Source organism: Pan paniscus, chromosome 18 (assembly GCF_029289425.2).
Source record: "Pan paniscus chromosome 18, NHGRI_mPanPan1-v2.0_pri, whole genome shotgun sequence".
Classification (NCBI taxonomy): domain Eukaryota; kingdom Metazoa; phylum Chordata; class Mammalia; order Primates; family Hominidae; genus Pan; species Pan paniscus.
The window spans coordinates 87899004-87911799 of NC_073267.2; the positions used below are offsets into that span (position 1 = coordinate 87899004).

General features: G+C 42.9%; 1 protein-coding gene across 1 annotated transcript in view; it reads left to right on the plus strand.

The window, feature by feature from the left end:
- WWOX (WW domain containing oxidoreductase) overlaps window positions 1–12796 on the plus strand; it is a 1111113-nt gene that overhangs the window by 65162 nt on the left and 1033155 nt on the right. The gene's annotated exons all lie outside the window — the stretch shown is intronic.

The following is a 12796-nucleotide window of genomic DNA, read 5'->3' on the forward strand; positions in this document are numbered from 1 at the left end:
TCAAGAGAAGTATTCTCTTAGCAGTGAGAACAGCATATGCTAAGGCTCAGAGGTAGGCACAAGCCTGGAGATTTCAAGGATCATCAGGGAAGCTAGTGTGGCTGGAGATGAATGGAGTGGGTAGGGGAGGTGCTGTTGGGGGATGGGTGTCTGGTAGACTCTGAGATAGTGGTGAGGAAGACATTAGAGGGCTTGAGCTAGAGAGTGATGTGAGCTGTTTGATTTTTGAAACATCGCTGGATTTCAGAATGAAGTCCAGACTGCATTCATTCACTTTTCATTCATTCACATATTCATGAAGTGCACCTCTGTGATAGGTGCTGGGGTCAACTGTTAAGGACAACAGACATTGCCACTGTCTTCGTAGAGCTTTCAGCCTGTTGTGGAAGACAAATTTAGTCAAAAAACACAGATCTTAATGTAAACTTGAAAAAGCAGTGAGTGGTCCTAAGAATCAGTAACGATGCCAGGGAGTTGGGAGAAGTTTGGGGTCCCCAAGGAAGAAGTGATTGAACTAAGATCTGAAGAAAGACCTGAAGAGGGTGGAGAAGGGTCAGATGGGGTAGGGGAATGGCAGGTGCAGAGGCCCTGGGAGGAGGGGGAGGAGGAGATAGAGCAGCGTGTTTGGGAGCAGAGCCTGAAGGGGGCTGGATACACCCTGTGGAGGCTGTCATCATTTTTGAATGCTGTGAAAGATTTCTTGCCATTTGAAGAAATAGACCACAGTGTACTTAAGAAAATTTTTGGTACTCTGGACTGAAAAGTAATGAAAATAAAGAAAAGGAAGATTTATTTCTGCTTTTTCAGTGTATTTATGATGAAATATTTGAAATTCAGTATATTTGAAATGAGCCCTTATCTTGAGCTCACTGGGCTTATTATTTTGGGTTTAATAAAGAAGACAGAGTCTTACTTTTTCTGATCATTTTATTGTCTTTCTGACTAATGTTAAAAAGTAGTAACCTCTAGTAGGTGGGATAGTAGTAATCTTTAGAGATGTATTGAGAAGAGTACAAATGGGAATACGTGCATCTTATTTGAATCTACACGCAGAATGGGAAGGTGAAAAATGAAATGTGAAAGTCGTTCTTGGTCCTTCTCTTGGAAGATAAACATTATGTATTCTTCCAGAAAAAGGTTATCTATATACCAGCAAACACACTCACATTCTGTTCTGTACTTTTTTTTTTTAAACTTAGTACTACAGGAGATCTCTTATTAGTGCATATAGATCTACTTCATTGTTTTAACTGCTGTATAATATTCCATCATGTGCTTATGCTATAAGCAGTCTTCCCTTTGGTGGCCATTTAGGTTGTTTGCATTGTTTTGCTATTTGTAATTCCAAGCAATGGTGTTTCACAGTTCTCTCTTTCTTGCATCAGTCTTTCTTACAATTTCATCTGATATTGGGCCTAAACTATGCTGCTGTGAACATTCTTTATTTATGCATTTGTGAGTACATGCCTAGGGCAGAATCTTAGCAGTGGACTCCTTGATTCAAAGGGCATATGCATTTAAAATTTTGGTAACAGTTCCCGAGTCATTTTCTTTTTTTTTTTTTCTTTTTTCTTTTTTCTTTTTTTTTTTGAGACTGAGTTTCACTCTGTCGCCAGGCTGGAGTGCAGTGGCACAATCTCGACTCACTGCAACTTTCACCTCCTGCGTTCAAGCAATTCTTCTGCCTCAGCCTCCCAAGTAGCTGGGACTACAGGCACGCGTCACCACGCCCAGCTAATTTTTGTATTTTTAATACAGACGGAGTTTCACCATGTTGGCCGGGATAGTCTCGATCTCCTGATCTCATGAACTACACACCTAGGCCTCCCAAAGTGCTGGGATTACAGGCATGAGCCACCGTGCCCGACCTCCCGAGTCATTTCTTATCTTGTTGCTCCAATTTCCATTCCCACTGACAGTGTAGACAGACAACTGCTGAGGGCTTGCAGTGTTCTTGGGACTAACAGGAGGGCATGTCAAAATTGTAAAACTCTGCCTATTTGATGTAATATTTGAAACTAGAAAGGTAAAATTCCAGGGATGCTAGTGACACTATGGTAATCTGATTGTACCGTGACATTCATGTTTAAACCAGTCTTGGAAGATAATGCTGTAGCACAACTGTTTTTGCATCATTAAATTTATCCTCTTCTTTTCTGAGAACACAATATATATGAGAACACATTCATCTGCATTTATCCTATTTTAATTATTGTTTGATGCTTAGAGCACAAATTCCTGGACCTGCCCCAATTACCGATGGGACCTTGGGTAAGCCTCTGGATCTATTTGGAGCCTCTGTTTCCTCATCTTTAAGGAAAAAGGTTGGATGGATGATGTCAAAGACCCACTGTTCAGTCTTTCTTTCTTATATTTTGAGCCATAATTGGGTCCCTGTGAGTCAATTTCAGATGATAGAATTTGCTGTTTTATAGTTTTACTCTAACATATAGTACCTTGAGGTAGACCGGTGATCCCAGACTAAGAATTATTCGGAATCATTCACCGTCAGGGACACAGAAAAAGGAAAATGGAACAGAAACAAAACTAATACACGCGGCTCCGGATGTTTAAAATTAGATTTGATAGGTTGTAGGCTGAAGAAACTCAACCTGTTCATCATCTCTCATCTTTTCACTTGTTCTCTGTGTATGCCATTATATTGTGTTCCTCATTTTCCCAAGATGATGATTATGGAAACTCAAATTTTGCACCAGAAGCTGTAGTTACCATTTCATTCCATTGCACCATTCATACCCTGCAGAGAGGATGTGAAGTCGTAAGGCCTTCTTGCTCTGGTGACATCTGTTAGGCTTCATCTCTATATCATCCCTCAACTCCCTGACCCTTGATATTTGCTGGTCTACTTCCCTTCAGGTCCTTCCTCACTTCACATCTCTGCGCAAGGATTTCATCTGGTATATCACTAAATATTACCTTCCTGTGTTTCTCAAGGTCAATTTGATAGACTCCAATTTTTCAAGGTGCTGGCCAGCTTGAGCGTATTCATGTTACCTACGATGAATCACATCAGTGTCGGGGCCGGGAAGGTACTGCAACATATTGGCGCCTCACGGGAGGCTCTCAAAATGATCCAAAGTTTTTTGTTGCAGCAAAAGCTCATTCAGAAGTCTTTGGGCCATTTGGCTCAGCGGAGGCTGTCATGTGCCAAGCCTCCGTGGATATTCTTAGCTCTGCTTCTGGAGATAAGAGTTCATTCCTCCATCCCAACTTGTTCTTCCCTGCCCATTCTTCCTCTTCCTGCCTTCACTGCACATTCCGGGATCGCCATGTTCTAGAACATTCGTGTCTGCCTTTTAGCCAGCAGAATGCTATTTTCACATCCACAATGGGACAGCTAACAGCCCCCATTTATCAAATCCCTGTCATGTGCTGTGTCAGGCACTTTATATCCCTCATCCAGGAGGATGCAAAAACCTGGTGGTTTTTTTTTTTTTTTTGCATTTTACAGACGAGCCAAGGGATGGCTCAGAAGGGTGAAGGAACTCACCCGAGTTGCACAGCTGGTGAGAGTCAGGCTCCTTGCTTGGTCCATCTGGCTTCCAAACTCCAAGTCTGTCTGCTCCACCCCATGGCCCATCTTTTTACCATGTTTAGTATCAATGTTCATACTTTGCAGATTTTGCTTTCAAATTCTCTAGCTGCGGTTTGAGTGATTAATTTCAGGATCCATCCTATTTCTTGGAGGAAGCCACTCTGATCTACCCTACCGTCTCTTTATATTCAAGATATCCTTTATAGAGCTCTCAAATTACTTTTGGGGAGAAGGAACTATTTAATAAAATACAACTTAAGTGAAAACACATTCCATATAGAAGTATATTAAGAACCTATATGTAATTACTACGACTGCTAATTATTTCATGGGAAAATGCCCTCCTGCTGAGATGTTTTAGATACTCCAAAGTTAGAAGAGAAAAAATGAAAACAATTAAAACAGGATAACACGGACAGTACAGAAGTAAACCACTGTCTTAAAAGGCCAATCCGTTTGGCATAATTAAAAAAAGAGGGAGGAGAGGGAGGCACATCAGCCCCCATTCATATTTAAATAAAGAAAGCGGGGCAGTGGGGCTTGTTCCTATGTTGTGGAACAGCACACAGATGTGATCTACCTCATTCACATCCTTATGTGAATTATATACTGGTGCCCTCACCTCTTAAGACAAGCACCTATCGTTTTCGTGTGTATTCCAAGAGGCCAGTGTGGCTGGTGGAATGAGATGTTTTCCTGTTTTCAAGATGGAGTGGACTCTTTTATTTAGCAGCAGTGTCTACGTGTTAGGAATCCATGTGAGTTCTCTAAGTCTGGGACAACGATAGGTGTGTCTGAGTCCTGCATTACCATGGTTTATTCTTTCCTTTACCCAGTATCTATTGGAGTTGGGCTTCTGTTGCTTTATTTCTCGGGCTCTGGCATATCCCACTCCCTGTCTTGAGATCTCAGGACCTCCGAGGGGCCTTGCATGTAAAGAACAAGAGCTTATTAGGTATCAAAATATACTTCATGAACAGCTACAGCAAGACCTCGACATTCCAGTGTAGAGCTCTTGAAAGACCCCAGTGGGGCTCTGAGTTCCTCCTTCTGCTGTTTCTATTAGATTTCTAAATTTTAGTTTCTAAATTTTAGATCCCCGGAACTTGGGATCTAAAACTCTGGTCCTGTGGAAGAAGGAGGTAGGGTAGAGTGGGAGCAGATGGACCTGATGTCATCCATCTCCCTACGTTGTTTGCAGGAGGAAAAGGGATGAGGCTGAGGCTGGGAGGCAGGGGCGGTGGATTGAGAGAGAGGAGAGGGATTGTTATGAGTAACCAATGTTCCTCATGCCTGCCAGGCCCTCACTAGATCTGTTTAACAGAGAGTGCAGAAGAGCTTCTGTTGGGGACTGGCCATTAGTATAGCGAGGGGCCCAATAAGTGTTGTGAAACACCAGCATCTGCTGGACATTGAGATGGCCACAGGTTGGTCAGAGAGGGCTGGTATGGGAAGAGGGGCAGGTGGCTCTCCCTTAGAGTTACTATTCAACTCACCCCTGACTTCCCAGAATGTGTCTTGAGTCTATTCCCCTCTCATATGGGAGGGGTGACCCAAGTATGTTTGTGGCAACCAAAATGTCTCCAGGCATTGCCAGATGTCTCCTGGGGGTGCAAATCATCCCCAGTTCATAACCACGGCTATAAAACATGCTATATTATAGTGGCAAAGATTAGAATCAGATACATCTTATGACCTTGGGCAAGTTTCTTAACTTCTTTAAACCTCAGTTTCTTCATCTGTAAAATGCACGTCATAATATCTCCATTCAGAGATACAGGTGGTTCTATTAAACACATCAACTCTGTGTATATAAAGTCTTAACCCATTGTGGAATAAATTAAGTGCTCAATTAAATGTTAGCTGCTGCTATTAATAACAACAATAATAATATTTTCTTCACGCATGAAAGTGCAAAGTAATGCTTACTTTTCTTAACCTCTCCAACTGGCTGAAAGAGGAGCTCTAGGGCAGATGTTTATCAGCCAGATTTCAATGGAGTTGCAAAGAATTCTTTTTCTGTCTTCATATGTCTGGACTCCTACATTTTAATGGATGTGTATTTAGTTTGTTGATTAGTATTTTCCAGTGTAGCTCATATTAGCACTCAACTGTCATTTGAAAAGCCATCTTAACTATTTGTGTGATTGCTTTTTCTTTTGTATTTACAAAGAAATACACTCTGCATATATTTAGGAAAGATGATTAAGGGATTAGTCATCAGGAACAGCAAGCAATGGTTTATATCAAAATGATTATTGAGAAAGCAGAGAGATGAGGGGTAAAAATAAAAGATTTATTAGCCAGAGGTAATGGAATGTGCATGTTTTAGGGAGAGAGTGCATGCTCAGTTGATTGCAACCACACGGTTTGCTGCTGAAGTGCTGTAATGATTCAAGTTTTCAATAGAGTTGACACCGGGTCTATTTATTTTGTGGGAGTGAAGGGATAGGGATAGTACTGACAGCATTATGTGATTGCAGCCTCATTGATAAGCATCGGAAATAATGCCTTTAACATTATTTTCAGATAGGGAGCACTCAGTACCAACCATTATATTAGGCTCATGGGCTGAACATTTTGCTGTGCTTTTCATAGATACTGACACCTGTGTTTTCATTTTGTTGTTGTTGTTGTTTTCCCTGCCAGGAAACTGCCACACCCTGTGTTTTCATGGCATGATATTAAGGAACGATGGGCTAGGATGCTGAGGAGTAAATTGCTCGCACTTTTAAAGACTTCTGCAAAACTCCACCTACTTTTAGGCTCCTTCAAATTCAGTGACTTTATGAGCTGGTATAGCTTCACTGTTTGTGGGAATTCCATGCAATCTCCTTTGACACTAAAAGCTTAAGTCCCATGATTTGCCTTTGTGGATGGAAGGCCTTGGCCTTCTTTTATGATATATGTGTTGCGGGGAGGCATGTGGTATGTGGGGCAGGTAAAATACGAGCCTCATGCCTGTCTAAGCTGGTGACTTGGCTTGGAAAAGATGATCATTCGTCAGCGCATCACAAGTCACAGGGCTTATCTCCATTGTTCTGAACGATCTTTAGCTAAACAAAAAGATAAAAGCTATTAATATTATTAATAGTTGTAAATTATTGGGAAGAGCGCATCCTAAATCAGCCATTAGATTTGTTCCTCATTTCTTTGCTTTACAAATTGTTTTTCTGTATAGTATTGGATTTTCAATAAATAAAGTATGATATAAACAAGTCTGCAAACCAGCAAGAACTATATAAGCCACTTGCTCAAATCAATAAGCGCATGCTCACAAAGGAACGTAAAGTTCTGAAATTCTTCTTTGGGGCGTTTGCAAAATGTCCTATTATTGTCACCTGCAGGTGGGGGGTTGGATATTCCTATTTGTCTTTGTACTAGGTAGGTACTGTGCTTAGCATTTAACAGTGAAGTATTTATATTATGTGTGAAACCCATTGTGCAGATGAGGCAGTTTAGAGGCTGGAAGAGGCATAGACTTTCCCAGGCTCACACAGGTGGGAGATAACGGGGTGGATCCAAGATTTGCAGCTGGTGTGTGGGTGATGCCGGAAGATTGGCCTTTTTCAAGGACTTAGACAAGTATTGTATTCATACATTATTTGCATTTATTTGTATGAATACTTCTGGGTTCCTAATATGAGGGTACCTAAAAAGTACATCCCCCGCGCTTCTTATAATCTGAGGGAGTTGATGAACATGGGCCAAGGAAGCTCTTTCCTTCGCCTTCCATTCCAGACTTCCTTTTCGAGTAGTATATAGTGTATTTACTGTTCTACTTCAGTGGCCTATTTGACCTTTCTTGTCACAGGCTCAGGGAAGATTCTTTATCAGATAATAAATTATTCATCCCCCTCATAGACATAATCGGTTGCTAAAATATTCTGAGTTTCCTGTCTCCAGAATACCTAAAACTTGTGCTTGGTACTTATCCTCTAAGTTTTCCGTTTCATTTCTCATTCTGAAAATTTTGCACCGACTTAGTCTTGAATGTTATTCATTGTTCTTTGATCATTGTCTTTGTGTCTTCTCCTTTTTTTTTTTTTTTCCTGGCCACCGCTCGCAGTCTTGAACCGAATCTTTCAAACTTTATATCTATCGTAACCTTTGTATAATGAGGGCTGTGATTAACCGCAGAGTTTTAAAGAGTGAAAGTCAAGCATAGGTGGCTGGCTCCGAACCATCACTCCCAATATTGTGAAACCCAAAGCAGATGCATCCTTTCATTAATGTGGGGTCCCCTGAGTTCTTATTAAGCAATTTTGACATAGTTTGAAGAGACGGATTTCATCTTCAGACAGTGTTCAGCCAATGGCTGAAAGGCCTGCTTTTGGCCACTTGGCATTTAGACTCCATTATTTAAGAGGGGAAAAATATGCCTGAGACTGTTTTTCATATTTATTGTGGGACATTTAGAGAATCTCAGACTAGCAGGTGTTAGAATAAACAGAGGAGAAGCGGTCCTTGTGGTGATAAAACTTCTCTACGCAAGGACAAATAGAGAAACAACTGTAGATGAAGCGGCCAGTCTCAGGCTGGGGCAGCATGCCCTGCGATAAGTTAAGGTTTATTTTAGACAAATATTTAAAATGCAGCTAATTTTTACATATGCAGACGCAACCCAGTGGAATAGAGGTAGCCCCAGCTTTGGAGTCATACAGATCTGGGATTAAATCCCAGTGTGAATACTAACTCACTGGGTGTCCCTGGGCAAATCTGGTCATCTCTCTCTCTCTTTTCTTTTTTTGAGATAGGGTATTGCTCTGTCACCCAGGCTGGTGTTCAGTGGCACAATCATGGTTCACTGCAACCTTGACCTCCTGGGCTCAAGTGGTCCTCCCATCTCTGCCTCCTGAGTAGCTGGGACTACAGGCTTATGCCACCACACCTGGCTAATTTTTTTTTTTTTTTTTTTAATGTAGAGGAAGGGCTTCACCACATTGCCCAGGCTAGTCTCGAATTCCTCTGCTCAGGCGATCCTCCTGCCTGGGTCTCCCAAAGTGCTGGGATTAGAGGCATGAGCCATCGTGCCTGGCCTTAGTCATCTCTTTGAACCTTGGCTGATTTACCTGCAGATGCTAATATGACTCTCAGATTCTGGCACATAGTAAAGATTCAGTAAATGGTCGTTGCAGGGAAAGCTAACTTGTCCAATGCAGATCCGTAAAATATACTCATAAATCTTGTTGGAGCAATATTTCTTCTTTGTCTTACTTCAGGCTAATAACAAAAATATCATACAATGAGTGGCTTAAATATTTATTCTTACAGTTCTAGAGGCTGGAAGTCCGAGATGAGGGTGCCAACCTTGTTGAGTTCTTAGTGAGGTCCCTCTTTCTGGTTTTTAAGTAGCCTGTTTCTTGCTGTGTCCTCATATGGTGGAGAGCTGAGAGGAATTGAGAGAGAGAGAGAGAGAGAGAGAGCGAGGTCGCACTGTCTCATGTGTCTTGTAAGGGCACTAATCCCTTCATGAGGATTCCACTCTCATCTAATCACCTCTGAAAGGCCCTATCTCCAACTACCATCACATGGGCAATTAGGGTTTCACCATAATAATTTTGGAGGGACACTGTATTAGTCCATTTTCATGCTTCTAATAAAGACATACCCACGACTGGGCAGAAAAAGAGGTTTAACTGGACTTACAGTTCCACATGGCTGGGGAGGCTTCAGAATCATGGTAGGAGGCGAAAGGCACTTCTTACATGGTGTCAGCAAGAGAAAAATGAGGAAGAAGCAAAAGCAGAAACTACCTGATAAACCCATCAGATTTCTTGAGACTTATTCACTATCATGAGAATAGCATGGGAAAGACCGGCCCCCATGATTCAATTACCTCCCCCCGGGTCCCTCCCACAACATGTGGGAATTCTGGGAGATATAATTCAAGTTGAGATTTCGGTGGGGCACAGCCAAACCATATCAGACACAAACATTCAATTCACAGCATTCTACCCCAGCCCTCCAAAATTCATGTTCTTCTGACATGCCAAATACATTTATTACATCCAAATAGCCCCAAAATCTTAACTCATTCCGGCATCAGCTGTAAAGTCTATGTCTTTTTAATTTTTTTAAATGATCAAAGCACTGGGAAGTAGCCACTTCTCTCTTCAGCTTCCCACCAATGTGTCAATTAATAATCTGACTAAGGTGGCCGGGCGTGGTGGCTCAAGCCTGTAATCCCAGCACTTTGGGAGGCCAAGGCGGGCCGATTGCCTGAGCTCAGAAGTTGGCGACCAGCCTGGGCAATACGGTGAAACCCCATCTCTACTGAAAATACAAAAATTAGCTGGGTGTGGCGGCATGCGCCTTTAGTCCCAGCTACTGGGGAGGCTGAGGCAGGAGAATTGCTTTAACCTGGGAGGTGGAGGTTGCAGTGAGCCGAGATCAGGCCACTGCACTCCAATCTGGGTGACAGAGCGAGACTCTGTCTCAAAAATAATAGTAATAATAATAATAATAATAATAATAATCTGACTAAGGTTATTAACCATTAAGGTATGCTGTGCTAAGGAGCAGGGGGCCCCTTCCATCCGTAGAGGGCAGAAAGGTGCCTATCATGTCTTCAGTGTCAGTGCCCTGGTATGGAGCTAGCTGGCCTTCCACAGGGTCTGGAGTTAATGCTGGAGAGAAGTAGGGGTGGCAGAGCCTACCCTGTGTTCCTAGGGGGGTTCATCTGGAGCTAGTCCCTGACCCTTAGGTGGAAGATGCAGCTATGCCCAAGGTTCTGAAGACCCTATAAAAGGAAGCCTTAGAAGTGGCTGCGATTGTTTTAAAGTCTGTCCACAAATTCTTTGATAATTCTCCTTTCAAGCAGTAGAGGCCAATTCTCCTCCCTTAGAATATGGGCTGTACTTAGTGACTTACTCTCCATGAATAGAATTTGGCAGAAATGGCTGGGTATGACTCCTGAGGTAGGTCCTAAAGGCTTCGTGGCTTCTTCTTGCTCACTCTCTTGGATCACTCACCAGCCACCATGTTGTGAGGAGATTCAAGCAGACCTGAGGTGAGGCCCATGCAACAAGGAATTGAGGCCACCAGCCATGTATATGATCCCCCTTGGAATCCTCCAGCCCAGTCAAGCCTTCAGATGACTGAGGCCCTGGCTGATTTGTGTCATGAGAGATCCTGAGTCAGAACCACCCAGCAGCTAAGCCACTTCTGAATCCTTGACCCACAAAATTTGGTAAGATACCAAATGGTTACTGTTTTAAGCCACTATGCTCTGGGGGAATTTGTGACGTAGCGGTAGATAACTATCACAGGATCCATGGCCTCAAGGGGAGAAGGATCCCTGAGAGAGACCGGACAGTGAGTTCTAAGGATAAGACATGTATACTTACCCAGGAAGCTCCACTGTGTGCAAGGAATCCTAAGTTCCCGGGGTTGCATCTATCTCCCAGGTCACCTTGTTTGACCTCTCTCCAACACTTTTAAAACATCCCTGATCAGGAATCACCCCGCTTTGGCATAAGTTCCTCTCTCCCCGTGCTGCCCATCCCATTTCTGCACACCTCTTAATTAGTAAGTTCTCCCTCATATTGAAGGCAGAATCTTCCTCTGAGCATCTTCTATGTGCCGGCCCTGGTCCTGCCCTCCGAGTTCCACTGGCTGCCTTCTCATCAGAACCCAGCTAAAACTCACGTCTCTCAAATTCCCTAAATAATAAATCCAAAGTTATTGAAGATATTGGGTTACTAAAAGTTGGCAGTGAGACTGGCCCCACTCATTTCTTTGTAACCCCTGTCCCTCTTTTTATTATTGAAGCTTGGGATGCACTTGGTAAGGCTAGGCAGCTGGGGAGCGTGCAGACTCAGGAGGCAAGACCTGCCTTGCCTTCCCTGGAGTTAATGAATCAGTGTGAATGAAGAGCACAGTCTTCTTTTAAATGGCAGAGGAACAGTGCACTTATTTACCGGCAATTCTCAGATTCTAATTGTTCCGACTACAATGCGTCCTGTAAACCGGGTAGCTGGGAGAAACTTCAATGCATCTTTGTAATGGCTTTGTTGTTGTTTATTGAGAGGGACTAATTAACTTTGATTATTGCACTAATATTATGGCACTTTGACAGCCCTTCAGATTTATGACTCTGGGAAAATAAACAAATGAAATGCAGGTGCTGGAGCAGAAAGAATAAGTTATTACTGAACTTTAATTACTTGGAATGCGTAGCCAGGAGAGAATTAGTTGATGAATTACAGGATGCTTAAAATCTACATCAAACTGCAAGCAGTAAGAAGATAAAAATAAAAAGGAAGGGGCAGGAAGGGTGCTATTTTTAAGGCAGGGAAGGATAGGATGCATTTGCAGTGGTCTCCCTGGTGTTTCATTGATTAATCTCTGTGGTCTCCAATGCTGCAGATACGTACATGGTGCTACTCAAAGCATGGTCCCTGACCTGCAGCATCAGTGTCACCTGAGAGCTTGTTGGAAATGCAAATTCTTGGGCCCCACCCCAGACCTACTAGGTAAGAATCTCTGGAGGTGGGGCCCAGCCATCTGTGGTTTGCAGTTACTCCAGGAGATTTTGATATCTGCAGAAGTTGAGAAGCATGGCTCAAGAGTTGTCATGCAGCTTGCTTTTTCTTTTATAAAAGGGCGGGTACACATTTTTATCTTTGCTTATGAAAATCAAATGTTTTCCCAACCCAGTTTACCAACTAGCTCCCAAATTTTCAGGCTATTTTAAAAATTGGCTGAAATTTAAAAATTTTGGGCAATTTTAATTTATCCAACATCTATTACGTGCTAGGTGGTAGAGTGGGTAACACAAGATAGTCTAGAAGGATTTTGCTAATGAGGTGATACCCCTAAACTGTCATCGATGCCAGCGCCTGGGTAGTGTGGTAAGAGTGATACTCCCATGACTCATGAAAGATGGTCTCCCCACGTGCTTCAAAGCAGGATGGTTGCAGGAGAAAGTATTGGTGGACTGTGAACAGCCCCCATGGCAAGGGTGCATCTGGAGCTGGAGGAAAAGCATCCGCAGAGTGTAAGTAGTTTCTCCTGGGAATGGGGATGTCAGGCTTGGGTGTGGTGTCGGGGAGCAGGCAGGCAGCTCCTCTATGAGGCCAGATCATTCAGGGCCTTGGATTCGAGTCTTAGGAGAATAGACTTTATTCTCTAGGTCCTGGCAGCCATCACTGGCTGAGTCTGAGTGGTGGTGATACAGTCCATACTCAGTGATTGAGATAGACAGGCATTTGGGCTGAATTAGCGAGGGGAGTGCGG